Source organism: Dendrobates tinctorius, unplaced genomic scaffold (assembly GCF_039654945.1).
Source record: "Dendrobates tinctorius isolate UK_male_01 unplaced genomic scaffold, ASM3965494v1 ptg000138l, whole genome shotgun sequence".
Taxonomy (NCBI): Eukaryota; Metazoa; Chordata; class Amphibia; order Anura; family Dendrobatidae; genus Dendrobates; species Dendrobates tinctorius.
In genome coordinates this window covers 3716920-3734943 of record NW_027361806.1, presented here as the reverse complement: position 1 = coordinate 3734943, position 18024 = coordinate 3716920, and the positions used below count along the sequence as shown (strand labels likewise).

Below are 18024 nucleotides of genomic sequence, written 5' to 3'. Positions count from 1 at the left end.
TCAAAGCTTTCTCCTCCTTCACCAAACTGCTGCAGCTTTGACTCGCTGCATTCACTGGTCTCACAGCGGCTTTGGGATTAACATTCCCATTAGTAGAAGCCTGGGAGGCTAGTCCCAGTGTAGGCCGGGAAGCCTGGGCCTTGCATATAGGAGCAGTATTATAGTAGTTATATTCTTGTACATAGGGGGCAGTATTATAGTAATATTATTGTACATAGGGGCAGTATTATAGTAGTTATATTCTTGTACATAGGGGGCAGTATTATAGTAGTTATATTCTTGTACATAGGGGGCAGTATTATAGTAGTTATATTCTTGTACATTGGAGCAGTATTATAGTAGTTATATTCTTGTACATAGGAGCAGTATTATAGTAATATTATTGTACATAGGGGCAGTATTATAGTAGTTATATTCTTGTACATAGGGGGCAGTATTATAGTAGTTATATTCTTGTACATAGGGGCAGTATTATAGTAGTTATATTCTTGTACATAGGGGGCAGTATTATAGTAATATTCTTGTACATAGGGGCAGTATTATAGTAATATTTTTGTACATAGGGGCAGTATTATAGTAGTTATATTTTTGTACATAGGGGGCAGTATTATAGTAGTTATATTCTTGTACATAGGAGCAGAATTATAGTTATATTCTTGTACATAGGAGCAGTATTATAGTTATATTCTTGTACATAGGGGCAGTATTATAGTAGTTATATTCTTGTCCATGTGAGGTGTGCTGAATTTAGATAAAGTGGTGCCCAAATTCTTGCATATTGCACCATCCCATAGAAACATTTAGCATGCATTTATTTACGTGGGCAGATTTCAAACCATTTAACGAGCAGTCAGCAGACATATTCTTGTTCTTTGGCTCTTGTTTCCTGGCCTTACATTGTAATGAATCCTCAGCTATATGAGCAGAAAAAAGTCAGATAAAGTTCAGCGTAAAGAAGGTAAATAATAAGAACCCGTCAGCATATTGTGATCTTGACAATGTTGAAGAGCTGAAACACACAGACCCCCATTTACTATAAAGTTGCACAGGTAATTACTGACAACAAGCAAAATATTCAGGATTGAGAGTCCTCAGTGGTTGATACCTTTTAATGGCTAACTGAAAAGATGGTAACACATTGCAAGCTTTCGAGACTACTCAGGTCTCTTCATCAGGCATAGACTAATACAAAATCTGAAGTCACATATTTATGCACAATACAGCACAGAAAAAATGCAATAGATGAGACAAGTGACGTGAAGCAGAACTATCAATATGGGAGAGGGAGAAACATAAATATTGGACCAGTACATAGATAAGGAGTCCGGATGTTTTATAGTCCTCTGATTGGGGTCTCCTAATGTGTTGTGATGCCCCCACCAGGTCTTGAAAGCAAATTCCTTAATTAATGTAAAAAGACATAAATCCATGCAACACATTCATTCCAGCACTGAGAGTGTCAAAGGTCGTCATAAATTTGTTCTCCCAAACACGTCTCTCTCTCTGAGATGTGAAGTTACCTTTCAATACCAGTAATTTCATATCCACGCTGCTGTGATCAGGGATACAGAAATGTTTTGCCACAGGTAGATCCATTCTTTTTTCTCTTATTGTGTGACGATGAGCATTCATCCTTGTTCTAAGCTTTTGCCCGGTCTCCCCCACATACAGACCCCCAGTTGGACATTTGGCATCACAACATATTAGGAGACCCCAATCAGAGGACTATAAAACATCCGGACTCCTTATCTATGAACTGGTCCAATGTTTATATTTATGTTTCTCCCTCTCCCATATTGATAGTTCTGCTTCACGTCACTTGTCTTATCTATTGCATTTTTTCTAGGCTGTATTGTGCATAAATATGTGACTTCAGATTTTGTATTAGTCAATGCCTGATGAAGAGACCTGAGTAGTCTCGAAAGCTTGCAATGTGTTACCATCTTTTCAGTTAGCCATTAAAAGGTATCAACCACTGAGGACTCTCAATCCTGAATATTTTTCTATCTACTGGCTAACACGGTACAAAGATATACATCTTTCCTGACAACAAGCACAGATTTTGAAAATGAAGAAACATTTAAACCCACAGGCCCACATTTACTGATGCTGTCTTAGGGCATGTGTTCACACAAACGTTTTTTTCTGGTCTCTGTGCTCCTGTTTATGGTTTCCTGAATTCATATGAAAGTTATACGGCCTCTGGCGCCATCTGGTGATCATTAAAGTGAATTTCACCTGTGAATATTTTCTATTTTGTAAAGATTCACAAGTAGAGGAATAACTAAAGGCTCAATGTAACTTTTATTGTATATAAATATTTAAGTACGTGACACGCCAACAACATTACAAACTGTCAATCAAATGTCAAATCCTAAACTAAATCCATTAAAGCCTATAATGACAATGTAATGTATAAGATAAATCACTGAAGATTAACGCCATAGACGTCACCCATACATTGGAGCAAAACAGGAGAGGCCAATAGGCAGTGGTTAATCCTGGTAAACCCCAATGATAAAAAAAAAGCATATATTCAGATAAACTGCCAACAGTTCCCATATCTTGACCTAATCTGTAGCCTGATGTCTGAATCCCTACCTACTAGACAGCGGAGGTTGGCACCCAAACTTAAAAAAAATATATATATATATATATATATATACACACGTTGATACGTTGATAGCATCTAGATAACTCATAACATGCATGGGATCAGATGAGTAAACATTAGGTTCAAAGAGAAAAACAGGTACTTATCAGATAGATAATGCTTCCCCTGTATGCGTTTCACCTATTTGGATCATCAGGAGGTAAGATGAATTGATGCCTTGGGTCTGATGATCTGTATGGGTGAAACGCGAAGAGAGTGCAGCATTATCTATCTGATTAGAACCATTTTTTCCTCTTTGCACCTAATCAGATCGATAATGCTTCACCCTCTACTTGTTTCATCTATTCGGATCATCAGGCCCAAGGCAGGATCAATTCATCTTACCTCCTGATGATCCAAATAGGCGAAACGCGTAGAGGGTGACGCATGGTCCCATGCATGTTGTGAGTATCTAGATGCTAGCAAAGTGTATATGTTTTTTTTTAAGTTTCTGGGTAATCATTTCCACCCCTTAGCAGTACAGGGATAGACGAGAGTGTTCTGGGGCAGCCGCCGAGGAGCGGAGGCACCAATATCGCATATGAGGGTGCCAACCTCAGCAGGTAGGCAGGTATACAGGTGAGAATTTGATAGGGTTAGGCAAGGAGTACACCTATTTGCATTGTATTGTGTGTCTTATTGATAGGCCCTGACCCTCTTGATTATTTACTGATGTCGAATAACCAAGACTCCCCATCCAGCAGTCCCATGTAAAGGAAGCACAGGCCTTGTGCCATGAAAAGTTCTGTAAGTTTCTAACAGACTTTACCTGGATTTGCGCCAGAACCGTGGAGGAAATAAGATGCCACACTTTGTTGTACGTCTCATGTGTGATCTTCTGCCTTTCTCACAGCAGTCCAGCAATTTTGACTATAATTTGTTCCATAAATTGATGAATTTAGTGTCAGATGAGTAAAATTAATACAAAACGATAACACATCGCTAACATCACTGAATCTTTGTTTAGTATCAATGTGATGGTCCATTGTTCATGGCATAGGGCCCTTCATCAATATAGGAAAGGGTTCTTTACAGTAAGAGCCATCACTCTATGTGACCCCAGAGCACAAGAAATAGAAATGGCTGCCGCATCAATGGCATTTACAAAAGAGGATATAATTGTACGCTCTTCCTTTCTCCAAGGTTTGGTACTGAATGCAGAGAAGGCAGAAGTCGGTGAGGGGGTTTGTGTTCTCTTTTTCTCAGCCAGAAAGTGAAAGTTGCAGTACCACATATGACCATTAGAGGGCGAGCTGTTGTATTATGTATACAATGTAGCTAGGAGCAGAGCAGCACAGAGGCTTTCAGCACTCTCTGGGATTTGTCTTTGGCTTCCTACTATTTCTCACAGTCATATTAGATTGTAAGCTCTTGTGTCCGTGATGTGATGTATTTTGTATCGTGTATGAATCCGGAGAGGGGCGAACCTAGAAATCATGGATGTACTAAACTGGGCTCAGAATTCTAGGGAAATGTCCCCAAACTGATGGCCCCACTGACGGACAGAACCTGGGGTTAACCCCTTGTAGTGCCCAATGCTCGGTCCTCATCCATTAGTGATGGGGGTCCCTTGTGACCCTAGGTAAGCAGGCAGGGGCCACCCAGGAGCAGGGACACCTCGGTCTCCTGCCCTCCTGGGAATTATCCACAAAGGGGGGACAGAAACTCTGTTAACACAACAATGGCTGCAGCCCACCCAAGGAGCCCCCCAGACAGACAACACAGTCTGAGTCATTAACCCATCAACTGCCGCGCCTCCCTGCAGCAACGTAGGACGCGGCTCAAATTCAGGCTTACTCTGCTCTTAATGTTTAAGTGGTGTTACATAGGACTGCAGGTTACATCTAATACATTATTTGTACTTGGAGTTATTACTCTGTTATCTGTGGTGTTACATAGGACTGCAGGTGAAATACTATATTATCTGTACTCCGTTATCACTGTGTTAATTGTAGTGTTACATAGGACTGCAGGTAGCATCTATCTATACTCAGAGACTTAATGTCATCTGTGGTGTTACATAGGACTGCAGGTAGCATCTATCTATACTCAGAGACTTAATGTCATCTGTGGTGTTACATAGGACTGCAGGTAGCATTAGTCCCCACTTGTTACAATGGATCGGCCAGGACAGAGGCCTGCGCTGTGGATGTGTCCAGCATTGTCGGCCCGGATACAATGTCTTCTGGGTTTGTGCAGGACTAGATCAGGAATATTCTCCTTCTTCAGCTTCTGGATGACGACAGCAGATATTTCCATTCACTGATGAGAAGCAGAGGTTCTGAGAAAAGTGAGAAGAAAAAACCCCTATTAGAAAGTTGCGGCACGCACTACTGATAGGAGACTGAACCCTGGCCCTTTATATCACCTACAGCTGAGCCCTACAGGGGGCCGCAGGCTGCGATGGCTGATAACAGGGAGCAATAGATTGTATCCATAGCCACCACCGTTATTAATATGGCTGATAACAGGGAGTAATAGATTGTATTCACCTGTTCTACCATCTGCTGATAACAGGGAGTAATAGATTGTATTCACCTGTTCTACCATCTGCTGATAACAGGGAGCAATAGTCTGTATTTTGGGGTTTGCTCCCCCTCCTGCGGCTCGTCCGCCTGGGTGGGCCGCCGCCGCGCTGCCATCTTCTATCATTATGCTTTACATTTGATATTTGGAGTTGTCATCTTTATGGAGCAGACTGCTGGTGGTCCCGGCTTTGATTCCTCCCTGGTGGTCCCGGCCCCCATCCTCCCCAGGAAGCGGAGCGCAGGGTTTTATAAACATCTCTAATTTGTTTCTGTAGATTATAGGGTATAATGTACGAGGGGTTAGCGCGGCAGCTCAGGGGTTAAGGTGTCCTCCCTCGCCCCCCCCTGACCCCCATTGTCTGATGTGGGCCGCTTCCATCTGGGTGGTCTCATTAATTGTCTTGTCACTGCTCCTCCTGCCTGGAGGGACAGGTTGCTGAAGGAAGGGGGAGATGTAACTTATCCCAAACTTCCCACCTTGGAGCATTGTCACATTGTGTCTCTCCCCTGTTTCTTTTCAGGTTTTGTCAATAGAGACCCCCCTCCCCTCAAGGATAGAGATATGGAACCTGGCGGTGGGGGGCTAAGAGGGGGGCCCTTTTAAGGCTTAGGGTGTACTTACTAAAGTGGCAATGACATGTGCGCCATTTCACGCTTCTGCACTTTCTATATTCTGAGAGGTGACGTGTGGGGCCTTCTGAGAGCCAGAATAGCCCCCTAAAGGCACATCCGGGTGCCCCCCATAGAGCAGACCCCGCTAAAAAAAAAGCCTGAAAAATCACTCAAAAAATGCTAAAAAAAACCCACTCTCTTTCCATTTATTTCTATTGGAATACCACTTTGCCGATCATATTTTTTGCTTTTTGTGTTTTTTTTTTTTATTTTTTTCTTCTCCTCGTTGAAAAATATAAAGATCAGATCATTTCTTGCAGAATCCGCTCCAAACTAGGCATCGTCCAATCAGAAGGCGGCAGAAAACGCTGCAAAGAAAATCTCCTCCAAATATTCCCCCCCAAAAACGGAGAATTTCCCAGAGTGGTTTCCACTAGAAAAAAAACCCTCCATGTGCGCATTCCCCGAGGGGTTAATATTGGTCGTCACTCAATTTTCCCTGAATAAAATATAACAATAAAAAGGATAAATAGAAAAAGAGAATTCCGGGGCTGAAATACAGGATCTGTGGTACTTGTGGTCATGTAAGCGCTGTCTGCTGTGACTTGTAGTTCCCTTATCATTAATAGTATGGGGTGTTGTCATTATGTGTATTTAGCTATAGGAAAAAAATGTAATAAAGTAAAAGGGAGACGTAAAGCCCCCCATACACATGAGACGGCTGATCGCTCGTCTGACAATGCTCTCCCCCGACTACTCCATATACAGCTGCGATCCTGGGATCTCTATAGGAGCCCGGCGAGACAATTCTGGTGGCAGATCATCTCTAGAGAACAAGAGGGATGACAATCCGAAATCAGACACGCCGGATCCTTATCTCCCCCCAACATTATCTGTCAGGGGGCCTCCATACACACTAGACTGTGGCCTGAACCTGATGATAGCGGTGAGTTATAACATTGTGTATGAGGCCGTATGTGATAACTAATATCATCAGGTCACTCCAGATCCACTATACTGACCCTCAGCATCTGCAACCTGATGGCAGAAAGAGGACAGGGGTGGGGGGTAGATTTTGCTAATTGGGATGGCATTGTCACAGTAGAATTAACGTCCTGTATTATACTCCAGAGCTGCACTCACTATTCTGCTGGTGCAGTCACTGTGTACATACATTGCATTACTGATCCTGAGTTACATCCTGTATTATACCCCAGAGCTGCACTCACTATTCTGCTGGTGGAGTCACTGTGTACATACATTACATTACTGATCCTGAGTTACATCCTGTATTATACCCCAGAGCTGCACTCACTATTCTGCTGGTGGAATCACTGTGTACATACATTACATTACTGATCCTGTACTGATCCTGAGTTACATCCTGTATTATACTCCAGAGCTGCACTCACTATTCTGCTGGTGCAGTCACTGTGTACATACATTACAGTACTGATCCTTTACTGATCCTGAGTTACATCCTGTAGTATACTCCAGAGCTGCACTCACTAATCTGCTGGTGCAGTCACTGTGTACATACATTACATTACTGATCCTGTAGTATACTCCAGAGCTGCACTCACTATTCTGCTGGTGCAGTCACTGTGTACATACATCACATTACTGATCCTGAGTTACATCCTGTAGTATACTCCAGAGCTGCACTCAATATTCTGCTGGTGCAGTCACTGTGTACATACATTACTGATCTTGAGTTACATCCTGTATTATACACCAGAGCAGCACTCACTATTCTGATGGTGCAGTCACTGTGTACATACATTACATTACTGATCCTGAGTTACATCCTGTATTATACTCCAGAGCTGCACTCACTGTTCTGCTGGTGCAGTCACCGTGTACACACATTACATTACTGATCCTGAGTTACATCCTGTAGTATACTCCAGAGCTGCACTCACTATTCTGCTGGTGCAGTCACTCTGTACATACATTACATTACTGATCCTGAGTTACATCCTGTATCTCTTTTATTATAAAATATCAAAACCAATACAACACAACATTCCAGAAAAGAAAACATAAACCAAAATACACATATTAATCATACACTTAGGACATACAGAAGCTTGTGCAAAACCGCAACTTGTTATAGTCCCCAAGCTTTCCAGCTTAGGGGACCCCCAGCAGGAACTTTCCAACAGAAAACTCTTCCCATAAAATAATGAAAAACATTTTTTAATCTTTCACCCCATTCACTCTCTTTCACTCCCCATTCACACTTCCACCCATACCTATATACAGGAAAACAAAAATAATATTCTTGGCCCATGCTGCCTTAAATAAACCTAGCCAATTCTTTTTTGGCAAAAGTACCTACACCAGCTTAACACCTCAATATATATATATATTTTTTTTTTTTGCTGTTTTTTTATTATTTTTCCCACCACCCACACCACAGGTCCATAAATGTCCATGGCCTTATCACGTCTAGGCCTGATGAGCACAAAAGTTTATGCCCATAAGCAAAACCCTCACCCATTTGCCCCCGATGTGCTCAAAAATGGTCCATTTTCCATAATTTCCATGGTCCATGGTATATGGTATATCCATTCGCCACTTTCCCCTTGGTTTAGGGTCCTTTTACTTTTTTTCCGCTCTTACCCCCCCATTCACCCCCCTCCCAACCTCACTACGCCCCCCATGCACCTCTGACTACGGAAAAGAATAACAACACATACTACAATACATATACTACAATACATATTACAATACAATATTACAATGCAATGTCATTACATCATTTGCTTTACCGAATAATACCACACCACAAACCTTTACTTACAGGCCCAAGTTCAGTGCCTGCAAGCCCAATATCCATTATTTCTCTATCTCAAAACAAAAATCTAGGTGTGCCATGCAGTAGCCCACCACCAGGAAAAAGGAGTTCTAGAGGCCCCATCCCTCACTAACACATTCACCCTGTCCCTCAACAACTAAGACTGTCCCTACTTCTGTCCCTAAAGAAACTGTCCCTATCTGTCCTTACCTGCCCCTACTCTACCTACCTTATCATAACTAACTCTCTATCTGTCCCTCAGTGCCTGTCCCTTCCTGTCCCTATCTGCCCCTACTTCTGTCCCTCACTACCCACACCACCTTATGCTGTCCCTACCCACATTCACACAAAATCTAGCTCTCCCTAGAGTGCGTTTTTAAAAGGAAAGGCCCCTCCAAAGCCAAGAGGCCCTCCTCACACCCAACCTTTCGAACTCCAAAGAACGCACCTTCACCAGGTCACCCAGGATGTTACTAACCACCTCTTCCCTTGGGAGGGCTTTCTGCCGCGTCGAAACTAAGCACCGTGCATTCCAAATGTAGAACCTAACCACTACACTGACTAGGAATAAAGTGCCCTGGTCTCGGCCACCCAGAGTTCTGAACGCTCCATAGGCCCACTCGGCATAGGAGAGGGACGCCAGCCGCGGCCAACGTATGGAAGTCCCCACTCTGTTGTAAACCTCTGTATTAAAGGGACACTGAAGCAGGAAGTGCTCCATGCTTTCCAGCACGTCGCCACACTCCTCACGGGGACAACCCCGATCATCGGATTTCCTGCACTTCAGGTTATCCTTTACATACAGCCTCCCGTGGAAGCAGCGCCAGGTCAAGTCCCAAAACTTCGTGGGGATCCGCTTAGAATTTAAAAGCCCGAGCCCCACCTCCAGATCCCAGCCTGGGCAATCCTTAAGGGCCAGGGGCTTCTGGAAATGGGTCAACAGAACCCTCCTGTCAAGGCATTGCCGCGACATGGTCCTGATTTCCCACATTCCCAGACCCCACCGGCGGATCACCTTCAGAACCGGGGTAACATAAGCCGGGAGATGCCCATGAGGTGTGCGGAGGTCCTTCACTTGCCCTCCTGTCTCCCATTCCTGGAAGAAGGGCCGAAGCCAACCCTTGCAGGAGACTACCCACGGAGGAGCCCTCTCTAGCCAGAGGTTGGAAATGTTGGCTTTAAGAAAGGTGTTCACTAAGAACACTACCGGGTTGACCATACCCAACCCACCTAGTCTCCTCGTGCGGTATGTGACCTCTCTCTTGATTAGGTTGAGCCTATTCCCCCATAACAGCTGGAAGAACAGGCTATAGACCCGTGTCCAGAGAGGTTCTGGCAAGATGCACACGCTGCCTAGGTAAATTAACAAGGGAAGCAGAAAGCCTTTAGCCAGGGCAACCCTTTCCCTTAGGGACAAAGACCAACCCTTCCATTGGTCCACCTTTTGGGCAGCGATCTTAAGTCTGCCCTCCCAATTTTGCTGGGGGTAGTCCCCGGGGCCAAATTCGATGCCTAGAATTTTGGCGGTGGCCTGGGGCCCTGGAAGGGTGTCCGGGAGATCAAAACTAGGATCTCCCCCTCCCAGCCAGAGACTTTCACACTTATCCCGGTTGATCATGGACCCGGATGCCTCCGAGTAGCGCACTACCTCTGACATGACCCAATCCGCCTCCCCCCTCGAGGACACAAAAAGGGAAACATCATCGGCGTACGCCACCACCCTCAGGGAGGACCCAGAGCCCGCCTGGTCCATCCCGACTCCCGCCAACGGTCCACGATCTACCCTCCTTAGGAAGGGATCGATCGCGAACACGTATAAAAGCGGGCTCAGCGGACAGCCCTGACAGACCCCAGAACCCACCTCAAAAGGGCGACCTGACCAACCGTTCACTAGCGGAAAAGTCTCAGCCCCTTGGTACAAGATCTCTAACCATTTTACAATCCTCCCAGGCAGACCATACCTCAAAAGGACGGACCAGAGGTACTCATGGCTGACCCGGTCAAAGGCTTTCGCTTGGTCTAACGACAGCAAGTACCCCTTCCAGTGGCCTGCCCTACCCTGCTCCACTGCCTCCCGGACACCGAGCACAGCACTAAAAGTACTGCGGCCTGGAACAGAGCAATGCTGGGCCCCCGAAAGGAGCCGGGGTGCAAACTTCACCAGCCGATTAAACAGCACCTTGGCCAGAACCTTCCGGTCCGTATCGAGAAGCGCTATGGGACGCCAATTCTCGATACGGGACGGATCTTTACCCTTTGACAGAATAATTAGGGCTGACTTCCTCATTGAGTCGGGAAGAGTGCCCGAGGATAGACACTCATTAAAGACCCCTGTCAAGAGGGGGACCAAGGAGTCCCTAAAAGTCTTATAAAACTCGGATGTTAAGCCATCCGGACCTGGCGATTTCTTGGGCCGAAGCCCATCAATGGCCAGTCTCACTTCCTCCTCCCTAATTTCTTCTGCCAAAACACCAAGAGAGGGATCACCCCCTGGCTCAGGGACGGTTTCAGCTAGGAAAGCCGACATCCTATCCCGATCCAGATCCTTCTTTTCCAAGAGGCACGAGTAGAAGGATCTGACCACCTCCAGGATCCCTGATTTGGATCTGTTCAGGGACCCCGTACTGTCGATCAGTCCTGTCACCATCTTACAATTCACTGACATCTTACAGTTTCTGTAAGGGTCGGGCGAGCAGTACTTCCCGAAGTCCCTCTCAAAAACTAAAGATGTGTGTCTATCATACTGGCACCTCTTGAGCAAAGATTTCACTCTGGAGATTTCCTCACGGTCACCTCCAGTCGAGACAAGCTGCTCGAGTTTCCTCCCCAGAGCCTGATACAAGCAGTGCCTGTTCAGACTTCTGAGGTTCGAGAGCTGACGGAAGAACCCCGCCACCCGCTTTTTGAAGATCTCCCACCACTCTGACTTACTACTACAGAGATCCAACAGCGGTACCTGGCTCTGAAGAAAATCCTCGAAGGATTGTCTCACCTCCGCTTCTTCCAGCAGGGACGAATTGAGCTTCCACAGCCCTCTTCCCATCCGAGGAGTCTCTGCAACATTCAGAGAAAAGAAAATTAAACAGTGGTCGGAGAACTCCACCTCAACGGCGGACACAGCAGAAAAGATGGCGTCCTCCTTCAAAAAAAACCTGTCTATTCTAGACCTACTGCTACCCCTATGGTAGGTGAAACCCCCGTGGCCTGCGGTGTGCCGGATGTGGACATCCACCAGGCGAGCTTCACTAGCTATGCTATTAAGCGCGACGCTGTCATAAGCCAGGCGGTCTCCGGGACCCCCCCGGTCACGGGACCTCGTAACGGTGTTTAAGTCCCCACCGAAGACCACCTGTCGGCTTGTAAAAAGAAAGGGCTTGATTCTCAGGAAGAGACATTTACGGTCCCACTTGGACTGTGGGCCGTAGATATTAATGAGCCGGAGCTCTTGTCCCCTCATGAAGACATCTAGGATCAGGCACCTCCCCATTTCCAACTCAGTAACCCGTCGGCATTCAACATCTGCAGTCTTAAAAAGGACTGCCACCCCGCTATACGGCTCAGCCGCAAGAGACCAGTATGAGGGCCCGCACCTCCACTCCCTCCGTGCTTTAAAGATGGCCCCCATGTCCGTTAGTCTGGTCTCTTGCAAAAATAAAATTTCTGCCTCAATCCGGGAGAAAAAATCAAAGGCCGTGAAGCGAGCCGCATCTGACTTAATGCTGGCGACATTAATGGACGCCAGCGTCAACGGGGCGAGTTCAGCCATCATGGGTGATCGAGTTGGATGGCCAGTTTCTTCCCTGCCCCGCTATCACCTCCTCCTGGGGAGGGGTCAGACACCTTCCTTTTTAGGGAAGCCCCCGACGTGTCCATCCCTCCCCCCCAGTGTCCTCACCCCCGGGTTCCAAGCCTGTCCCCCCTCAGGAGGAACAGTGCCCCCTGAGGGACGGACTCCACGATCCCCCGAAGGACCCTCCGGTGTTACCCCCGGCCCAGCACCCTCGTCTTGCGGATCGTCATCTGAACCTCCGAGTGCGCTGAACCGGTTGGAGAGTCTGATCAGAGGGGGGTCAGCGGGCCCTTCCGTATGCACTCTTGTGGTCGGGGGCGGGGGGGACTTTGAAGACTTGTCAGCCCTCTTCCCTCCTGATTTACGGTTGGCACGCTTGTTTTTGCCACCTGATGCTGTAGGCTGCCCCCTGACATCCTCGTCGACACTTTCATAACGAGAGGAGTCGTCTGAGTCAGCCGCTTTCTCCTCTCTCCTCTCTCTCCATCCTCCTGATCTCCTCACTCACCGCACTCTCCCCCAGGGCCTCAGAGGCTTTTGCCACGGGCCTAGAGGGAGGGGCAGGCATCACCCCAGTTTCCCGAGGCTCCACCTGCCCCTTGCCTCCATGGTGTTTTTCTTGCCTCCGCTCATACGCGGGGCCCCTTGCCTTAGCATTGCCCTTCCTCACCGGCCCCTCAGCCCTTCCCCCTCCGCCACCACCTGCCACGGCAGAAGCACCGCCAGAGGTTGCCCCCTCACGGTCTCCCCCCACCGGGCCTGCAGCGGTATTGGAGAAAGAGCGAGGGCAGCGGCTGAGCGGGTGACCTAGGTCACCACACAGGTGGCACCGAATGTCCTTGCACAAGGCGGCCAGGTGGCCTACCCCACCACACAACGCACACTTCTGCACCTTGCAGCTGGCGCTGAAGTGGGTGGGGTCGCCGCACTTGTGGCAGACCTTCGGTTGCCCCTGGTAGAAGACCAGGATCCTGTCCCTCCCCAAGAACGCTGAGGAAGGGATGTGGGTGACCGTGCCACCGGAAACCTTCAGCTTTACCATGAAGGTTCAGCCCCCCGACCAGATGCCAAATTCGTCCCTGTTCTTTTTTGGGACCTCGGTGACTTCCCCGTAACGAGAAAGCCACGTCATTATGTCCACGCCTGCGAGCGACTCGTTACAAGTCACCACGGTCACTCGCTTGACGGCATTTTGGCGAGACACCGCTTGCGCAACGAAGTCTCGCCATCCGGGCTCTTCTCGCACCAGCTCGTAGTTCGACCAGAAGAGCTCAAGCCCCTCTGGCCGCACGAAACTGACATCAAAGAAGCGGGACGCCGAAGGATGTATCAGGGCAAAGATGTCATTCGCCCCGAAGCCCATCTTAAGGAGGAGCTCCACCACCTTGCTCCTGGGTGGAAAAGCTTCATTGCCCCCCACCTAAGACGGACCACATTCCTTCTTGGCGGCCCCTGCCCGGCTGTGGGGAGAGACCAAACATTCCCTCCCTCCCTTTGATTTTGGAAGGCAGCAAGGCCGTGTCTCTCTCTCCAGAAAGACAGGTCCACTGTCCTCCCCTCTACTGTTACCGACCTTTCTCCCCTTTTAAGGGCCTCCAGGAAACGGTGGTGCAAAGCGCCGTCCCTGGAGCCTGGAGGCGAGGAGACCCCCCCAGGACCACCCTGACCCCCAGCCGCGGCCCCCGCATAGCTACGTTGGGGTCTCGCGGCCGGGGGGGCAGATGGGCCAGCCCTCCCACCACCACTTGTGCCTGCACCCCCATTCGTCCTCCCACTCACTCTCCCATTCACTATTATTCCCACTCACCCCAGCATTCACTCCAGCACTTTCAGCCACATTCACTCCCTCATCCATGTCACTCACATCCCCATTCACGTCCACAAACAACTCCTCAAAAATATCAGTCACCTCGCTCTCACATTCACTCACGCACTCCTCATACTCCTCAGCACCAATTTTATTTATATTTACATTTTTATTTACATCAGCATTAACAGTTCCTTTGCCACAATTTTCCCTCCCACCTGCTGGGGGCCCTAGCTGGCCAGGTGCTCCATGATTGCCCTTACTGGCTAAGAGTGCTGCTGCCCCTTTAAGTGCCTCAGCGCTGATGACATACTGCACATTTCCCTGGCTGTGCCTGGGAGCAGCAGCAGCTCTTGGTTTCTCCAGCACCATTTTTTTTTCCTTTATCAGAGTTTGTTTTGATTTCCTTGCTCTGGGCAGGGACGGCCTCTGGCACAGCTCCCTGCCCTGCATCCTTCTTCACTCCCTCTGCCGGCTTGCCAGGGGGCGCCAGAGTCCCCGCACCCTCAGATGAAGGTAGGTGGGCTGGGGACCCCGACAACCCCCCGCCAGCTTTTGGGGGCAGCTTGCTTGCACTGCTTGGGAGGGTGGGTGGGACAGAGGGCAGCAGGCCTGCCGTGGCCCCGCCCCCCCGCCAGTCACGGCCACCACGGGCAGAGCAGTGACCCCATGCGAGGCCACGCCCCCTCCAGGTGACGCGGACGTAGCGAGCGGGACAGCAGCCGAGGAGGACACGCCCCCCCCGCATGCCACAGCCTTTGCAGGCCGGGCAACACTCGGGGAGGCCCCGCCCCCTCGCAGACCACCGCCGCCACTCTGTGCCCACCACTTGCCACGGGCAGGGCCGGCCACTCCCCCTCGTCGCCCAGTGGCGGCGGAGCCCCCCGCACGGACCCCCTTTTGGGTCGACGTGCCGGAGACCCCGCTCTTACCACGGGCGCCGCCATGGGAGCGACCAGCTCCCTGCACCGCTTCAGTTGTTGTTTGATTTTTTGCTCGCCCTTCCTAGACTTCTGAACCCCCACTAGCGATCCAGACTTAGCGGATCCGTACGTGGGGGGCCCAGAAGCCCCAGCACTCGCCGCCGGAGGTGCGGCCCTGGCTGTACCAACTTTACCTGGTGCCAGGCCAGCCCCCCCTGCCACCGAGGGCTGAGCCTGGACACCACCACCAACACCACAACCAGCACCGACCTCCATGTCGCTGCCCTGGTCTGAACTGTCACCAGATGCGACAGTCAGGTCACAACAGTCATCTCTCTCCCCGCTCCCTCGCTGCGGACCCACCACAGGGCCCGAGCCGGGGTGGGTAGCGGGTTCCACACAGCGGGACAGAGGGGCCCCGGGAAGAGGAGCAAAAACCAGTTGTTCCTCCACGCCTTCAGAGGCCTTACGCCTGCGCCTCCTGTTTCTCCTCTTCCCGGTTGCCTCATCCTCCGGGCAGACTTCATCCCCAAACAACAGCGTGCCAAACCGTGCTGGGGATTCCATCTGCCGCACTTGCCTGAGGATGAGGCAGCCCCCCTCGGTATTACTCCCGCTCCCTCCATCCTCCCCCTCGCTCCCACTTTGCTCCGCGTTACTGGAGTCCAGCGGGAGGGCCAATTGCTCAGGGGCTATCCCGCTGCATGTTACCTGACTCCTGCTGGTGTCTGTCAGGTCTTCAGGTGGAGGCGGCCCGGGTGTAGCGTGGGCGCCATCTTGCTCTTCCTTCTCCTCACTTTCCTCCACCTGGGTGGGGCCTCCTGACCCCCCCCAGGAGACCCACCGGCCATGGCCCTGAACCGGTCCTCGTTCCGCAGCTTCTCCTGGAAGGGGCCGCTGCCAGCCATGATGACACTTCGCCAGCCCTCCAGGGCCCGAATCTCCTCTTCCAGCCGCTGGACTGTGGCGGCGACATCCGCTTTCTTTGAGGTACAGAGCCTGTTTTTAGATATTATCCTGGCTCCCTCCAACTCCCCCCGAAGTCTCCTCAGCTGCTTCCCGGCCTCCTCATATTTGGAGAGGTGGGCATGGATGCGGGAGGCGTAGGTGGTAGCCGGCTCTCCCGCAGCCTTTGATCCCCAGATGTTAAGGGGGGGCCCCGCCTCACCTCTGCCGGCTGCTGCACCTCCGGGGGAAGGGCCTGCCACAGCCTTCACTTCAGGGGTCCCGGACCCTGTAGCCTTGCGGCCCCCTGGTGTCCGCTTTTTCCCCATCCCTGGGACTGGCTGGCTGTGCCTTGGGCCTCCTGGTGGTGGATGAGGCCCCCCACCCCCAGCTGGCTTGCCAGGGGGTGGGAGGCAGGGGCACAGCCCCGGCGCTCAGTCCCAGGGAGAGTCCTCTTTCCTGGGAAGGGGGCAGATGGAAAGTCCTTGCAGGAAAAAAAAACCTCCCTTCCCAGCAGCTTAGCAAAATCCCAGCCTGCAGACGCTCAGCTGCGACGCTCCTCCTCTTCCTGGGCGTGTCCAGAGCTGCACTCACTATTCTGCTGGTGCAGTCACTGTGTACATACATTACTGATCCCGAGTTACATCCTGTATTATACACCAGAGCTGCACTCACTATTCTGCTGGTGCAGTCACTGTGTACATACATTACATTACTGATCCCGAGTTACATCCTGTATTATACACCAGAGCTGCACTCACTATTCTGCTGGTGCAGTCACTGTGTACATACATTACATTACAGATCCTGAGTTACATTCTGTAGTATACTCCAGAGCTGCACTCACTATTCTGCTGGTGCAGTCACTGTGTACATACATTACATTACAGATCCTGAGTTACATCCTGTATTATACTCCAGAGCTGCACTCACTATTCTGCTGGTGCAGTCACTGTGTACATACATTACATTACAGATCCTGAGTTACATCCTGTAGTATACTCCAGAGCTGCACTCACTATTCTGCTGGTGCAGTCACTGTGTTAGGAACGGCAGAACGCACTAAATCTATTATATAAAGCTCAAAGTGTGTGTGTGTATGTCCGGGATTGGCATCCGCACCGTAGCAGCTACAGCCACAAAATTTGGCACAGTCACACGTCTGGACCCCGAGAGCGTCCTAAGCTATGTTGTGAGGCGAAATTTTAACCCCGCGCGTTCCAATTCACCAAACAATTTTGCCCCTATCTACATACTGGGGGAAAAAGTGTGTGCGCGTCAAGCCCCGCCCCTCATTGTGATGTCACAATGCCCCTATTTGCATACTGGGGAAGCAGTGCGACTATGGGATGGCGGATATGTATGATGGGTATATGGACATGGGACTATGGGATGGAGGATAGTTATTATTTGCTACAACTAACCACAGTTAGTTACTATGCCCGGGCAGCGCCGGGCTCTTCAGCTAGTAAATAATAAAGTGCGTTCGCCGCTCGGGGTCCACCGTGCAGTAGGTGTTAAACCGCTGCTAGATAATGGCAGACACGCTATGTGGCGGTATATTGCACGCGGGTTAGACGTCACCCGATGTGCACTGGGCGTACTCTGTTAGCTTCACAGAGACGCCTAAGGAATTAACATAAATGCTGAGCCTGTTGGACTCACAGGTCTCAGAGAAGTGCACGCACGGTATGTGGTCACAGGAGCTGGGCCCTAGGCAGAGGGTCAGAGTCCGTCTAGACCCCTACTGTGCGTGCGGCGTCGCAACTGCGGACGCCAAGAGGTGCTGCAGACTGCAGCGCGGCGACAGACACTGCCGCTAAGGCCTCTTTCACACATCCGTCTTTCACCATCAGTCAAAATCCGCCGTTTTGCAAAAAAAACGGATCCGCCATTTTTGTTGGCGGATCCGCTTTTTCCCCATTGACTTGCATTAACGGCGGATGTTGACGGATGGTCCTCCGTT

The 18024-nt window shown here is 49.8% G+C and overlaps 1 long non-coding RNA gene across 1 annotated transcript; it reads right to left on the bottom strand.

The window, feature by feature from the left end:
- Positions 1-2285: 2285 nt before the first annotated feature.
- Positions 2286-16834, bottom strand: LOC141048641 (uncharacterized). Its single transcript, XR_012220104.1, has 2 exons — positions 15825-16834; positions 2286-4934 (listed from the first exon to the last, which is right to left on the bottom strand). It is a non-coding gene; the product is annotated as an uncharacterized lncRNA (long non-coding RNA).
- Between the last annotated feature and the right edge of the window lie 1190 nt (positions 16835-18024).